The sequence below is a fragment of the Belonocnema kinseyi genome, chromosome 2, assembly GCF_010883055.1.
Source record: "Belonocnema kinseyi isolate 2016_QV_RU_SX_M_011 chromosome 2, B_treatae_v1, whole genome shotgun sequence".
NCBI classification, from domain to species: Eukaryota; Metazoa; Arthropoda; class Insecta; order Hymenoptera; family Cynipidae; genus Belonocnema; species Belonocnema kinseyi.
Window position 1 is genome coordinate 126286507 of NC_046658.1, and position 17035 is coordinate 126303541.

Sequence of the window (17035 nt, forward strand, 5' to 3'; positions counted from 1 at the left end):
ATTTCGCTGGAAGCGGGTGCAATTTTTCAGATTAGCACCCGCTCCCGGCGAAATCCTGCGGTTGTCCTTATGATAAATTTTTAATTATATATATATATATATTATATATAAACTATTTTGTTGATAATTCTTTTTCCATTAGAAAAGTAAATTAAAGTTTTTAATTCTAAATGCAACTATTCCTTACTTAGTTGAAATTTGCTTTGTAATTGAAAATTCAACTATTTGGTGAAAAATCAATCTACTTTGTTGAAAATTAAACAATTTTGTTAAAGGTATCCTTCCTGGTTGAAACCCCAACTGTTTTGTTGAAAATGCATCTTTTTGGTTAAGGATTCAACTATTCAGTATAAACTTCATTTCTTTGATTGCAAATTTAACAAGTTTTTTGAAAATTTATCTTTGTTAGTTGAAAATTTCGTAAGTATAGTTTAGGTAAAGTAATCCATCATAATTGTATGTGATCTAGAATAATCCAATTCAATGCAGACTTATTTTACGTAATCAATAGTAATTGTGTATTTAGAGCTAATTCGGGGTAATTTGATATTATCCGGGGTAATCCACCTCTGCTGAATCGCATTTTTAGGAGTTGTTCGCCTTCGATTTTTTCGTTTCATATCTTGCATGTTCATAGGGATAATCTTGTTTTTAATATCTACGAATGATCTCCTTTAATATTTAGATTTCTGTCCCACAGTTAAATCGCTAACATATTACGTGGTAACACCTAGATATCCTCTTTCAATCAATTTTTAATTTTAAATATCAAGTAGTGTTGATTATTGGTCCATTAGTTGTTGGAGATACAAGGAAAAATGTACCCAAGTTCGGATTTGAACCGGGAACGCCACTATACATGGAGCGTTAACCAATTACGCCACCGAGGCTGTGATAGATTATTTCTTGTTTCTCCTGTATCATATGGTGACGCCAGTTTGCATCTTTTCTCCTTGGGAAACTATTTTAATAAATACTCCAGTCTAAAGAATTTTTACCGAATCAGAATATAAATTTAAACTATGATGTTATTTTGTCGAGCATCATTGTTTTAATTTAAATTCTGATTGGGCGCAAACTCTTCAGACTAAAGTATTCATAAAACTAGTTTCACAAGGAGAAAATATGCAAACTGGTGTCACCATGTGATATAGGAGAAACACGAAATAATCGATCACAGTCTTGGTGGCGTAATTGGTGAACGCTCCATGTATAGTGGCGTTCCCGGTTCAAATCCGGACTAAGGTACATTTTTTCTCGTCTCTCCAATAAGTAAAAGACCATTAATCGACACTATTTATCATTTGACATGAAAAATTAATTAATTACCCTGGTCGAGAAAATAAAATCCATGTTCAAATTCTATTTCAATATCTATTTCTCTCAGTGTGACCTTTTTTTCGTAAATGCAGAAGTTTTCGTAAAAGTTTCGTGAGTAAATCCTTTTTTTGAGGCCTTTTAATTTTTATCCTTCAATGCACTTTGATGGCAATTACCTGCTGCAGAAATGTTCTCAATTAGTCAATTAGTTACGATTCCGTGGTTCTACGTACGATTCCACGAAGAAGGCTCGGCCAATCTCATTCAGACCACCTTACCTGAATGAAAGAGCACACAGCCGTTATTCCGCGAAGATCAACACTCCTGTAGGCTGATTATTCAGAGTGTTTAAAAATAGTTTATGATTTCAATTAAATCTAGACACGCCGCAAGTGAAACTATGGATGAGCAATTACAGTAGTGTCGGCGAAAGGTATACAAATAAAGGGAATAACAAACGAAAATTTAACAGCTTGATTTATTTTATTGATCTGATCATATTACAGCCGTCAGTTTTAATCACGTAATACACAATAAATTGCAAAGTTGTGGTACAGAACTAGATAAACAACAAAATCCAAACTTTTCAGGAGAGTGAAAAAAAATTCTGTAAAATCGAAATCACCATTTCAAGATGAAACATACGTCCACTTCCGAGATGACCTGTTGCTGATTTAAGCCGAAAAAAATCAATTAGAAATAGCTATCCATTTTTTAGGAAAGAGATGTGTCAGCTGATGATTTCAAAGTGACACTGGTCACAAATTGGAATATAATAAGCTGCGGATTGAAATAAAAAATGTAATCTTCAATTTAAATAGAAAATAAAAACTTCCTCCCGGAATATTAAGTTTCTGAATGAGGGTGAAAAAGTTTTGTTATAAAAAATGTACCAATTATGGGTAAAAGTGTGCAAGAATTTTGAGGTTACAATTTCACAGTTTTTGAAAATTGGTTTTCGGTAGCGATTAGAAATCGAATTTGAATTCTTTTCAGAAACACAAAAACTTTGAACAGGTTACGCTGAAGATTGCGATAAAAAATCTAATCTTCAATTTAAATAAAAACTAAAAACTTACTTTGGATATATTGAGATTCTGAATTAGGGTAGAAAAGTTTTTATTCAAAAAAGTGAACCAATGTCATTTAATGCGTCAAAGAATTTCGAGGTTACAATTTCACAGTTTTTCAAAATCGGGAACAAATACGTTCCAGATTTTGATAAAAAAAGATAATCTTCAATTCAAATAGAAAACAAAAACTTACTCCCGAGGTATTGAGTTCCTAAACGAGGGTCAAAATGTTTCGAATTAAAATATTGAGAAATTTAGATTAAAGCTTCCTAGAATTTTAAGGTGTCATTTGCACAGATTTTTAAAATTGGTTTTTGGTAGCGATTAAAAATCGAATTTGCGTTTTTTTCAAAAATAAAATCTGGAAACAGGATATGCTGCGGATTGCGTTAAAAAATTGAATTGTTTTGTTAAAAATTTGTCTTTTTGGGTCAAAAAATCAACTATTAAGGTAAATAGTGAATTTCCATGTTTAAAAATTTAAGCATTTTATACAAAAATCGGTTTTTGGTTAGAGATTTTTGATTTTAGTTGAAAATTGTTTATTAAAAAATTTACCTTATTTTTGAAAATTCGTTTTTTGGTTAAAAATTAATTTTGTGTATTGAAATTGTCACTATTTTATTTCATGTGAAAATTGGTCATTCTTAATTGAAAATTCATGTTCTTTTATAAAATATAATTTTTTTCTTAGTACAAAATTTAAATATTTGGTTAATAATTCATGTTATTTTCTTAAAAATTCGCCTTTTTAGTAGAAAATTAATCTTGTTGGTTAATATTCCAATCAAAATTAAAAGTAAAATTTTCAGTTGAAAAATTAATTTTCATTAAAAAAAAAACAGAATTTTTAAAAATTTCATATGTAACAAAATAGTTTAATTTTAAACAAAAATATGTAAAATATGTATTTTTAACTAAAATGAATTGGAAAAATAATTTTAAATTTAATTTAACCATGAAGATGAATTTATAATAAAATAGTTGAATCCGCAATAAAAAAATTAACTTTCAAATATAAAACTTGCAATTTCAATCGAAGAGGATGAATTTTTAATCATGAAGATTACATTTTTACCAAAAAGACTCATTTTCGAGTAAATACAGGAATTTTTAATAGAATAGTTGAATTTTCGACTTTAAAATATTAATTTGCAATTAACAATAATGATTTCTGCACAAAAATTGAATATTTTTGGTTAAGAAAAATAAATTCTCATTGAAATTGAAAATTCTGTCCATTTAAACAATTATGTTTCAGCATATTGAAATACTGTTATATTTATTTTAAAGGAATAAAATATAAGATTTTATTACTAAAAATTCAAACTGCCCTACATTTAAATATTAATGGATTTTAATAATTTTCTAAAGTATTTGTTGTTAACAAAAGTGAGCATGTTAGAATCTTCTGCAGGTTAAAATTAAAAATTATTTTTTTTTGTTTTTTGGTCACCTTAGTGCATATTCATTGAGTTTTAAATCCTATGTAAATTTTATTTCCGGAAGTTGATGACCCGATGTTTTTTGAAAAAAGTTTTACATGACAAAAACGAAAATGACGACCTTGCTTTTTGCATTATTGCTGCGCAACAGTACTTTCCAGAGTGAAGATTGAACAAGGTGGCAACGGACCATCGACAGGTTCACTAGAGTGAAACGGAGGCGTACGACGACCAAATGCTTCTTTCCTGCAAAGAAAAAATCTTCTAAATATAAAATAAAAAAGGGCTTCTACTTATTTTTGTATATCTTTTATATCTAATTTTATGTTCCCTGATATAGAAATTGAGCGAAATTGCATACTAATTTAGAGACTTATGCAGGCCGCGAGATCAGGCAACAGGAAATTTATAAAGTTTAGATAAAAAAAAAGGTTTTGTTGTTTTAAAGACTGCTCAATAGGAATTAGATCAAATATTTTAATCGTCACATTGAGTTTAAAACCTATTATCTCATTTAATTTGAAGAGAGCGAAATTCTAATTTGTCGAAAAAAATTTACGGAAGGACTTTAATGATAGTGTCGAATGAAATACAATCAATAATATTTTTGAAGACTACAGTTTAGAAAAATTATATTATTAGCCCTGATAACTATTCCATTTTCAGTTGAATTTCTTTTTCTTATTTGAAAATTCATTTTTTTTGTTGAAAATGCGTCTTTTTCGGTTTAACATAATCATTCCTGGTTAAAAATTCAACTCTGGGATTGAAAACTAATTTGACTTTGTTAAAAAATAAACATTTTTTTTTAAAAGGTAGCCTTCTTGTTTGAAAAGACAACTGTTTAGTAAAATTTTTTTCTTGACGATTCATCTAATTATTTAAAAAATTATTACTGTAATTGGCATTTAAAGTTTTCAATGGAAAATGTAAGCATTCTATTTTTAGTCGAAAATTAATCGTTTTTAATTAGAAATTCAGCTTTTTGGTATTTTAAGTAAAAAATTAACTTTCTTGGTTGAAAAGTCATGTTTTGGGTTAAAAATTTCACTATTTGGTTCAAAACTCTCTCTTTGGTTGAAAATTTAACAACTTTTCAGATAATTTGTTGTTTTTCAGTTGAAAATCCATTTCTTAAAGTGAAAATTTAACTATTTTATTTGCAGAATTGAAGATTCATAATTTTAGATAAAAATTCTTCTCCTTGGTTAAAAATTGAACTATTTTTATAAAAAATGTTGTTTTTTTTCGGTTGAAAATGAATTTATCATTTTAAATTTATCTAGTCTATTTTTCGTAGAATAGTAATTTGTTTTATTTAAAAATTCAACTGTTTGGTTGAAAATTCATCTTCGTTAATTAAAAATTCAACTACTTCTTTGAAAATTCATGTGTTTTTGTTTTTAAAAAATGATCTTTTTCAGTAGAAAATTAATCATCTTTATTAAATATTTAATTTTGTGAATCTTTATTTAATATTTCCCAATGTAATCCAGAGTAAACGTGCAGTATTCGGAATTGTGGTCTATCATTTTGCCACCTGGTGCCGAAAACTGAGACTAGAAAGAGTAGGTACAATTTTAAAGGTATATTTTAATTTTTGCGTAGAAGTGTTCTCGCATTTTTTTGTGAAGTAGAAAACAATAATTAAATAACAAAAACAAATCTTCATCAAAAGCAAATATTTTTAGATAGAAGTTCCATCTTATACAGTAAAAAAACACATTTTTGTCAAATAGGTTTAAAAAAAGACTATTCTTTCACTATTTTACGTGAGTTTTAATGTAATGTAAGCTAAATTAATTTTTATTAATGTATGTAGCGACAAATTTGATGTAGATTAATCAAAGAATACGAATAATGGACGATATGGTATTTAAATACGAATTCTAACCTAACTTTTAGGTTAGTTTTAAAAATAGTAAATATTTCATGTATAAATTAAGAAAAATTTACTTAGAGATCATTTTTGCTTCAAAATAACTCCATTTAGGTTTAGAATCTTTTGAAAATCACGATAAATAGTACAATCATTGTTGTTTTTTTTAGAAAAATTTTTGTCACCAGGTGGCGCATCGCAGTTTAACCTTTCTCAATAGTCCAGAGAGATCTCACATAGGCGAAAATATTATGTATAGTTTATACATAGCGTGAAGTATTATATAAAGTATTCATTTGTTTTACACATTTTCTATATAAAATAAATAAATATTATATATAATACTTCACACTATATACGAACTATATATAATTTTTTTGCATGGGTTGGTTATCCGGAATAATTCTGTATAATTTGTTAATACAGAGTAATCGATTATAACCCCAAATCCACACAAGCACACACACTCTATCCCTATTTTTTGTAGAATCCTCCGAAAAATTGTAACAAAAATATAAATAATAAAAAATATAATAATATAATATATGGTATAATATAAAAAAAGATAATAACTTTCACGGGAATTTGGAAAATCCAGCAGGAATCGGACGGGAATTTGATCCTAGGTCTCTGCTGGACATCCTGGAAATTCCTGAAATATTTTCCGCTGAAAAGTGAGTGTCGGCGAGCGTATCTGAATTAACGGCAATAAAGAGGGGCAATGAAAAATGCAAATCTTTAATAGAATTGCCTATGCGTCCGAAACGAAACAGATCCGGCCGCGGCCGTCTCAGGCGTGTAGGCACTATATAGGCATATAATATAAGTAAGTCAAAGAGGTGAGTTCCATGAAATATCTAGTATTCGCGGTACATTATCCATTATAGTGTCCGTCTGGCATAAGCAATAACAATTACGGATATCGCTAATTTTATGCGCAGACCCAACACAATAAATAAGCGTTGCTGCTTGTTGGGAGTAAAGTTACCGATCTAGTTCGCGGCACCCATTAGGCGGCAGTGTGAACCGTATCCTCTCTATGCAATGTCGGTATGCATCGTCTAATGTACATACATAAATACATACGTATGTGTACCGAACGATGTACCTACAACTATGCCCGTTTCCTTCCACATTAAATCCCGGCGAATCGCGAATCTCGAGTCGCACTGAATTGCCGTGGGGCACGCACGGAATTATCGCGCGAAACTCACCGTGGCGGGTCTTTGCTCATTGTGAGCTTAAACACGTCGTCAACTGAAGGATATTCCTTTAATCATGTAGGAAGGTTTATCTGCAGTATTGAAGCCGTTACCAAAAGTAAAAATATTCATAATGAAGCTCAAATGCGATAGGGGAGAATGGTCCTAAGTCGGCACTATGGCTTAAGCCGCGACAGGGTGTCGCAGTGGTCCCTAGTCGGCAACAAACCGGTGGTCCTAAATCGGCACATATGTTTTTGAAGCTTTAGTTTTTCTTTTTTGACTGCATGTTGCCTGTCTCTGGTATGTTTGCCTTTATTCTCTATGCGTTATCATTATTTTTTCACTGATACTATTTTCTTGTAGTTGTGATATGCAATTTCAAACGCAAATTCTTCACTTTGCACTGCATTGTGATCACACAAATCGCTCCACACTGCTCCAAATGAAATCCAATGGTATACATAAAGGATAGTGGTGCTTGACCAAAGACATTAAAGCGTCAATACTTACTGTGCCGACTTAGGACCACTCTTCTCTATATAATGCTGTACTTGAACCGACTTTGCCACATGGTAGCGAGACCTGGACATACCAAGAAAAGGTTAGGAGTAATGGTAACCCGGTTAGCAAGCGGTTCCAACGCGAGCTATGCGGTAAAACGCTAATGGACAAATTCAGTAACGAGAGGATTTTTTAAATTTAAAGGATACTTGGGCTCATTGTGACCCCACGGATACAGAGATTTTTTTCGAATACTTAAAATATTAAAGTTGATTTGGCAATATTTTATTCCAATTTTATAAAGTTTCAACATCACTCATGATTTTTTCAGCAAAAAATATCGTTTACTTTTTATCTGACAGCTATTTTAAGTCGGTGGGGTCAGTGAGACCTCATGTGTCCTTTTTGAAACTATTTCGAAGTGTGTCCTTTATGGGTAATGGAATGTGACGAAGAGGAAGCACTGTTTGGAAAAGGTGAAAGAAATATGTTGAAGTGGTTTACTTTTGGGTTGAAAATGCCAGCATTTATTTAAAAATAAAATTTTTTGTTAAAAGTTCATTTGCTTTATTAAAATTTCTTATTTTTGGGTGAAAAAATGTTCTTTTTGGTCGAAAATTAATTTTCTTTCGATAAGCCAAATACTTGGTTTCACGTTGAACTGCTAGGTTAAAAATCTATTTTTCGGTTGGAAATCCAACATTCTGGTTAAAAATTCGTTTCTTTGGTTGAAAAACACCTATTTGAAAAAAAATTCTGGAAAAACTAGATATTTGTAATTGAAAATATAATTATTTGATTAAAGCTTAAAAATCTAACTATTGATTGATAATTCATCCATTCTAATTGGAAAATTCAACTACTTCGTTAAAAATCCATGTATATTGTTAAAAATTCGTTGGTTTTTTTCGGTTGAACATTAATGTTCTTTGCTCAGCATTTAAGCTTGAACAGAATATTTATAAAGCATTTAGAAGAATTTAAATCATTTATTGTTCAAGCTTAAAGGTTCATCCGCAAATAGTTGGGTGCATAGAGAGATAGATGCCGCTTTGGAAAACCAGATTTACTATCTCATCTGGAAAAAATCGTGTGACAACTAACAAGGTCACCTTTCAGAGAGGTGTCTTTCAGGGCGATACCATGAGTTCACTCCTCTTTTGCCTTACATTATTGCCACTATCTCTAGCACTTCGCCATTTCGACGGGTACTTGTGCGGCAAATCTGCAGATCTAAAGTACAAGGTCACTCATGTATTTTACATGGACGATCTTAAGATCTATGCTAAAAACAGAGAGCAACTGCATCTAGCTCTGGGGATTGTCGAACGATATAATTAGGAAATTAGAATGGAATTTGGGTTAGATAAATGCGCCAAGGTTTATTTGAAGCGAGGAAAACTTAATGGCATCCCTGAAGATTCTGAGATCGTTGATAGAAGCGCCATACGACACCTTTACGCTGGAGAGACTCACACATACCTGGGCGTGCCACAGAGCCGCATTCAGGATGTGACATCTATAAAGGATACTCTCCGAAGCAGATACAAACGTCTCATCCGACAGATTTGGTCTTCCGAACTGTCGGCGAGGAACAAAGTATCTGCAACAAACATGCTTGCCGTCCCGGTACTACTCTATTCATTTGGAGTAGTTCTATGGACGAAGAACGAGCTCAGATCTCTTGATATCGGGACAAGAAAGGTTATGCACATGAACAAAAGCATGCATCTTAAGTTTTCCGTTCCGCGACTGTACATCTCACGCTGTCAAGGGGGTCGCGGAATATTGAGTTTTGAATGTCTTCACAACAGGATTATTCTGGGTACAGTACATAAAGTTGCTGAAGCACTTAGACTTGACTTCAGTATTAGGGGTGAGCAAAATGCATCAAATCTTATCTATCTCGAGTACTGACTCCTCAAAGCCCGGATCAAGAAAGAACAAGAAAAAAACTTTCGCGAACAGCTCCTCGATAAGAGGATGCACGGTCTCTTCCACAGAAATGTGAAGGATCAGTCAATGTCTGGTGAGCTAACGTTTGCTCTCCTTAAATTGCCCGGATTGAACTCTGGTACAGAGGGTTTCATTTTTGCATGCCAAGACGGTGTCATTTCCACCTTAACATACCGTCGCCATGTTTTGAGCCAAGACATTCCCGATGATAGCTGCAGGGCGTGTCATGCACACCCCGAGCATTTAGCTCACATACTATCTAGTTGTCCAACACACGCGGGAACGACCTACATTCAAAGGCACAATGCGGCACTAAGAGTACTTTATTGCCATCTCTGTCACTCCTACGGCATTCACCTTAATATCGCTCCTCTAAATGCTCCTAGGGAAATTGAGTCAATTGTCGAGAATGGGAAGTGCCGCATATACTGGAACTTTATATTCTCGACTATTGTTTCTGTTGCTCACTCGAGGCCTGACATAGTTCTTCTTGACTTCGAGAAGCGAACCATGTTCGTTATCGAATTTTCGGCACCAGGTGACAAAAACATCATAACCAAGGAGAATGAAAAGAAAGAGAGGTATCGAGACCTTATAAGGGAGTTGTAACGATTGTACCCGGAATATTCTGTTAAATTGATCGTCCTTATCATCGGCGCTCTTGGAGGTGCCAAGCTTTCACTTGCTAATGGCCTAAAAAGCATCCCTGCGTGTCAACAATATGCTGGAACACTTGCGGGAAAAATGCAGAAGGCGGTTGTCCTTGGGTTGCTCCGTGTTCTTAAGGCGCACGAGGCTTTTGCTGGATCGTCGTATTGATTCCTTTACAGACTGTAACCACCTATCTCACGGTCGTGAGACGTGGTTGTGGCTGAAATTTTACCGCGATTTCGCTGGAAGCGGGTGCAATTTTCTAGATTAGCATCCGCTCCCGGCGAAATCCTGCGGTTGTCCTTATGACAAATTTTTTAATTATATATATATATATATATATATATATCACAATTACTACATATATTTTGTACAAAAAAGTCTAAAATGAAATAAATATATACTTTTTTAAATTACAGAATTGGTACAGTTCAGGTAATTCCAAAAAGTCAGGGAAAACCTGATAGAGTTCGGGAATTTTATAAAAACTAAATTTAAAGTTAATTTTATTATTATGATTAAAAATCGCAGCTATTTGGTTGAAAATTAATTTCTTTTGGTTGAGGATTCAAACTATTTTGTTAAAAATTAATCTTTTCTGGTTGAATTCAACTATTTTTGGTATACACTTGAAATCTTTTTTGGTTGAAATATGAAATATCTCGCTTTTCGTTAGAAATTTATCTTCTTTGTTCAAAAATTCATCTACTTAATTGTAAGTGGAACTACTTTGTTCAAAATTGATTTATTTGATTGAAGATGAATCATTTTAGTTGAAAAACTTTTTTTCAGTTATGTTTTCTAGTTAAAAATTAATTGTTTTAACTGAAAACTCAACTCGTACATATTCGGTTTAAAATTTATCTTCTTAGGATGAAGATTCAAATATTTGATTTAAAATTCTTGTATTATTTGAAAATTCGGATTTTGTGGGCGAATATTTAATCTTCTTCGTCACTAATTCATCTTTTTGGTTTAAAATTGCTATAGAAATTTAACTATTTGGTTGAAAATTGCTGTACTCTATTAGAAATTTGTACATTATGGTAGAAAACTCATCTTATTGGATGAAAATTGATCTTTTTGGTTAAAAGTTCTAGTTATTCCTTATTTAGAATTAATTTTTATAGCTGAAATTGTAACTGTTCAATTTTTTGTCGAAAATTGATTTTTTTTATAGAAATTTAATCTTCTTTGTTTAAAATTATACAATTTCGTTGAAAATTTACTTTAAGGTTATTGAAAATTATATTTTTTTCCTGAAAATTTAATTATTCTATTTTTAGTTCAAGATTTAGCTGCTTTATGTGAAAATTCAACTATTCGTTAAAAATCTGTCTTTTTGGGTAGAAGAGCACTCTCATTAGTTGAAACTACTTCATTAAAAATTTGTTTCTTTTTGGGTTGAATTTTGTTTACTAACTGAAAAACAAAGTATTTTTGGTAAAAAAATTTGTGGACACATATTTATCTTTTTAGTTAAAAATTCATGTTTTTTGTTACAAATGATATAATTTTTTAGTATAAGATTTATCAATTTAGTTAAAAATTCACTTTAACTATTCTATTTCTGGTGGAAAATCTACCTTTCTAGATCTAACTGTTCCATTTTTGCTGGAACATTGTAATTTTTAGTTAAAAATTAAATAATTTTGCTGAAAACTTGTTTCTTTTTTTGTTAAAAATGTACATTTCCAAATTCAAATTGAATTCTACTGGTTTTGGTTTGGAAGTTTACCTTTTTTAGTTGAACATTTGTAAATTTCTTAAATATTCAAATTTTGGTAGAAAATTGATATTTTTTATATGAAAATTGATGTATTTTGTTGAAAATGAGTCTTTTTTGGTAGAAAATTAATCTTTGGGGTTAAAAAGAATTGTATTGGTTAAAAATTCATTTCTTAGGTTCAGAATTAATTTTTTTGATTTGAAAACTCAACTAAAAAGTGTTTAAAATGTATTTAGAAACAAGATTTTTTGCATTCTTATTATTCATCTTCTAGGTGTATATTTGGTTTTATATCTAGAAGAAGTGATAAATTGGGATACTGTAGCAACCCTGAATAAGGCACTGTTTATAATGCGTATAATAGGTTTTCTATTACTTTGATTTCTTTTACCATTTAAAATAAGCGCCCTTTCTAATTTGAAGCGATACATTCTCCCGCGAAATTTAAATCATGTCATTATTATAAATGAATATTCTCGAACATATTCTCGAACATATTCTCATGCTCGTGAGAATTTTTCCGAGCACTTAAACTTTTTAGAGCACTACCTAGATTAAAACTTTTTACTCTTAGCACAATAAACGCCAGGCATAATTTTTATCTTTGTATTGGATAAAAACGCTGCAGCACGTTTATCTGATGAAAGATAAAATCTATCTGATGAAAATATTTGACATATACGATATGTCAAACTGTTACGTCTAGGTCCACTGAAAAAATTTCCTCCATAAAATTAAAAATCCTTGCAGTATTTAGTTTTTTCAATCGTCTCGATATATTTTTTTAAAAATTTAAATGATTTCAACCAAAAAATCATTTACCTACATTTACATAATACACCTTTATTTTTGTTGCACAAATCTTTAGTTTCTGTCAACCCTGATAAAGACTTTAGAAATTGTAAAAAACACTATAAAGTATCAACTAACTAAAATGAAGCCTATGTATTCTGTAAGTGTAGGTGAATGATGTTTTGGTTAAAATCATTTAAATAAAGTGAGACGATTTAAAAAATGAATACCACGACGATTTTCAAATTTATGGAGGAAATTTTTTCGCTAAACCTAGAAGCAGATGTTTGACATATCATAGATGTAAAATAACATCAGATGAATTTTATCTTTTGTCAGATAAACGTGATGCAGCGTTTTTATCCCATTTAAAGATAAAATTTATTCCTGGGGTTTACTGTGAAAGTTTAGAAAAGTACTAACTTAGAATTTAGACAGGCATTACTCAAATAGGAAAGTTATTTCCCTAAGTTTGGCAATATCTATAAACACGGATTTTTTAATAAATTATAATTAAAGGAGTCTTTATTTATACAATAAATTGAAACCCTGACGGGTAGATATGCAGTACCGTCTCCTCGTCAATGCAGCCTATATTTTTGAATCTTTGTGAGGTTGATGACTATAAGTTTTTTATTACCCTTTATTTTAATATTATTTACGGAATAATTGAAAGGAAAAGGGCGATAAAACAAATAAGGAGCAAAAGTTACTGAATGAAAAAAATTACGCACTGAGCAATCGACAATAGTGGACGAAAGAGGCAATGCAGAAGGCAAAAGTGAGGTTATGAATGTTCAGAATGACACTTGTGAAGGTAAATTCATCCTAAAGATAATAAATGTTCAAAAAGTGAGGTATGCAGAAGAAAATAGAAGAGAAGAAGTATATAAAAAATCAGTTACATTGTGTAAATTGTGTAAATAATTGCAATTTGAGTTCTGCAATCGATTCAAAAATAATAAATAAAATATATTTTTCATACTGATTGAATGTTTCTTGTTGTTTGTTTAAACAGTGTAAACAATTCATTTCCAATTTTATATTTTCCTAATCGCAGAAGAACTTTAATTGTAATTATTACAAAATCTCGTAAGCCATAACACGTCGTCACATAAACTATAATCAGCTTAGGAATTCATAGGGAAATGGAGCAAGGATCGAGAAGGGACCTTTCTGTTTAGTCGGGCAATAGAAAGGCACCCTCGCTCGAATCTGGTCAAAGTCTAGGCTAGTGCCTTTTCTACAAAGCGTGAAGTTCTTTTCGGGTCTTTTCCAGATATCCCGTTCAGCGCCCTAATAAAGTTAGGGCAAAATAACTAGCACCCTACCAAAACCAAGTCACAATTTCTGCACGGGTTATTCATAGGGATTACTGTGAGGCTGTTTTTGACTTTCAATTTTTTAGTTCACAAATTGATCTGCAGTCACTCCATATCAAATCCTTAATTACTTGAATTTCAAAAAAAAAAAAAAAACGCTACACTGTTGAAAATGTTTGCAATTTTAATATACATTTACTATACATGTGTATACTAAATATAAGAACTCGGTCTATGAAATACTTATTAAGAGGCTGCGTAGTCAATTTAATATACCTGTGTATTGATCAATTCTTAGAAGAGCCAGGTAATTTCACTTCACGCAAATTAATAATAATTTTGGTAGTAATGTTTAATTCTAAATAATAAATCATTATATTTGTTTCTAGTTGAACATAAATTATACTGGGTTTCAAGCAGATAAGTTCATTTAAGTACATAATTAAGACACCTAACCTAAAAGTAGCAGTACTCACCCAAAAATTCTGACATTGGCAGTGAATTTTGATGAAAACCCCACCCGTACGTTGCACTTTGATTATAAATAAGAATTTAGTCGATAAGTTGTAGGTTATTATTTAAGTTTTAAATATTTGACAATATTTAAATACATCAAAGAACTTTCAACTTTTATGCACTCTATTTTACTATGCATGTATATTATTTTACAAAATAATGGTATAATAAATTTACTACACGTATATGCATATTGCTTCCATTACATTTAAAGTAAAATCGCTATAGAAATTTTGAACAGTGTACTGTTGAATACATATTGAGAAGTAGAGATTAAATTCAGCGAATGTGAGATAAGTTGATTGTAGTATAGGAAAACGCAAGTAACCATTGCTGGTTCATTCATATTATATTGTACTCATATGTTCTTTGCATCAGTTCGGTGCACATTCACTGGCACATTGCAGAACTGAATGCCAGACAACGGATTCAGGCCGGTATCTGCCTCGCTGAAGTTAGCGGTTCGGTCAGATCTAGATCGTAGATTTAACTGCAAAAATTAATTACTGCACTTGCCTAGGCCCGCAAGAGTGACTCTAACGGGCGCGTGACTCGTTTCGATTGTCTAATGCTTAACTAGTGCGGAAGAGGTTCATACAACTTTACTTCAAGACAAATCTTCAGGTATAATCTAATTAACAACAAAGCTTTCTGTGCATTTGTTGCTCTGGAAAAAGACTTCGAAAAGGTGAATAGAATAAAAATCTAAGAAGCTCTAAAAGAGTATGGAATCAATGGTTGCTCCTAAAAGCCATAAAAGGAAATATCATAAATCCAAAATTTAGAGAAATTATTTTGGTCATGCTTTCAATACATATGTTTATTTAGTTACAAACTTCAAATTAATCGATGTTTCGATCCGTCTTTGGGTCTTTTTCAAGATAAAAAATCTGCCCGCTTCGCGGGCATATTCTCATCGCGCGCGACTTGCTTGCTAGCATAGTCTGATCGCGCCTAGGGCGCGCGACTGTTGGTTCTCGCGCTTCGCACTCGATCTTTCTGCACAGACTTTTTAAAACTAGTGGTGAAAGAATAGACAACAGTAATTTAGTGATTGTGAATTCTCTTTTGTTAAAGCTCCTTCGGCTTTAACGAACACATTCTCATCACGTATCTCGTGCTTCGCACTCGAGTTTCTCCCTAAAATTTGATATCATTCGCATTAATGTATATGATTATAGTTCGTAACTTGCATTGGCATTAAAACAGACGAAATTTCATTGTCCCGTTCAAAAAAATGCACATTCTTTTTAAAAAATTTGGTTATTCAACGTTTTATTGCAACTTTTGTTGTTTTTCCATAAACTGAATTTGATCATTTCCAATGTTTTTCCAACCGTTTTTTAACTTCTAAATTATATATATATATATATATTGAATGCATTATTATATTTAAGAATATTTGAAATACTGTGAAAATGCTGCATGAAAAATTGTAACTTTTGGAGCTATAACTCTGGTTTTTGAATTTTTGTCTAAAATAACTGGCTAACGAACTTGACCTTTAGTTTAGGACACTAAAAGGGTGTACCAAAGGGCAATCTGATAAATTAATTTTTTCAAAAGTTATCGTGTTCACAGACAGACATACGTGACAGACATACAGACAGACACATTCGTAAAATCCTGTTTTTTGGATTGTGTGGGTCTCCAAACGTGGACATTCGACAAAAACTGGGGGGGGGGGGGTCCAAATTTCACACGAATCTAATATCTTCTCTGACGAGAATGTAAAAATTACAAAAGTGTCTGTAAAAACATACATTTTTGATCAAATTCAATTACACAGATCTAGCAATAGATTTCACTTCGATGTCATAGAAACACAAACAAAACGGCTATCGTACAAAACCACATTTTAAAATTTTTTAATATGAATTGGGTTTTAAAACAAAAGTATTTTCATAGTCTTATTTTTATAATTAAAAAAGCGCGCATCTTTCCTAAAAAAATTAATGAAACATTTTACAGCAACTTGCATCCTATCAAAAAATTATTGATGATAATTCTTTAGCTCTTTTTTGCAAGAGCAACTTTTTTCTTAATTTTTTTCATTGAATTTTCGATGTTTTAAGAAAATTCCAAAAGTTGGTATGATAATCGTATAGGGCATTCAAAAAGCAAAAGTTTTCTTTTCTTCACTTTTTTCATATCGTGCGTTATTTGGTTTAAAATGTTCATTTGCAAATTTGCAAATTTCATTTGTTATAAAAATACTTTCTACAGCTGCTGCGTTTGCGCTCTTTGAGTAAAATTACTTTTTCTTGCTGTTGCGCTTGCGCATTTCGAGTCAGAATTACTTTTCAGGATTGTTGGAATCATAACCTCACTACATCATGATTTGAAGCTTGAGAGACTGATTGTGAGTAGCTAATAGTTATTGGACATACTCGAAGTGATAAGTTACAATAAATGACTGATAAATTACCATAAATTATCGATAAATTACCGAAATGTTTGGAAACTTTCAGATATCTGAAATTATCGGTAATTTGCCAATTTTTCATAAATTTTAGGAAATTTTTGAAATACAAAAAATCATCCATGAGAAAACGCTATGCAATATTTTATTAAATGATGAGAGAATTGAACAAGTTGATAAGTTCGTATACCTTGGTAGCTTATTTACTAGGGACGGGAAGATAG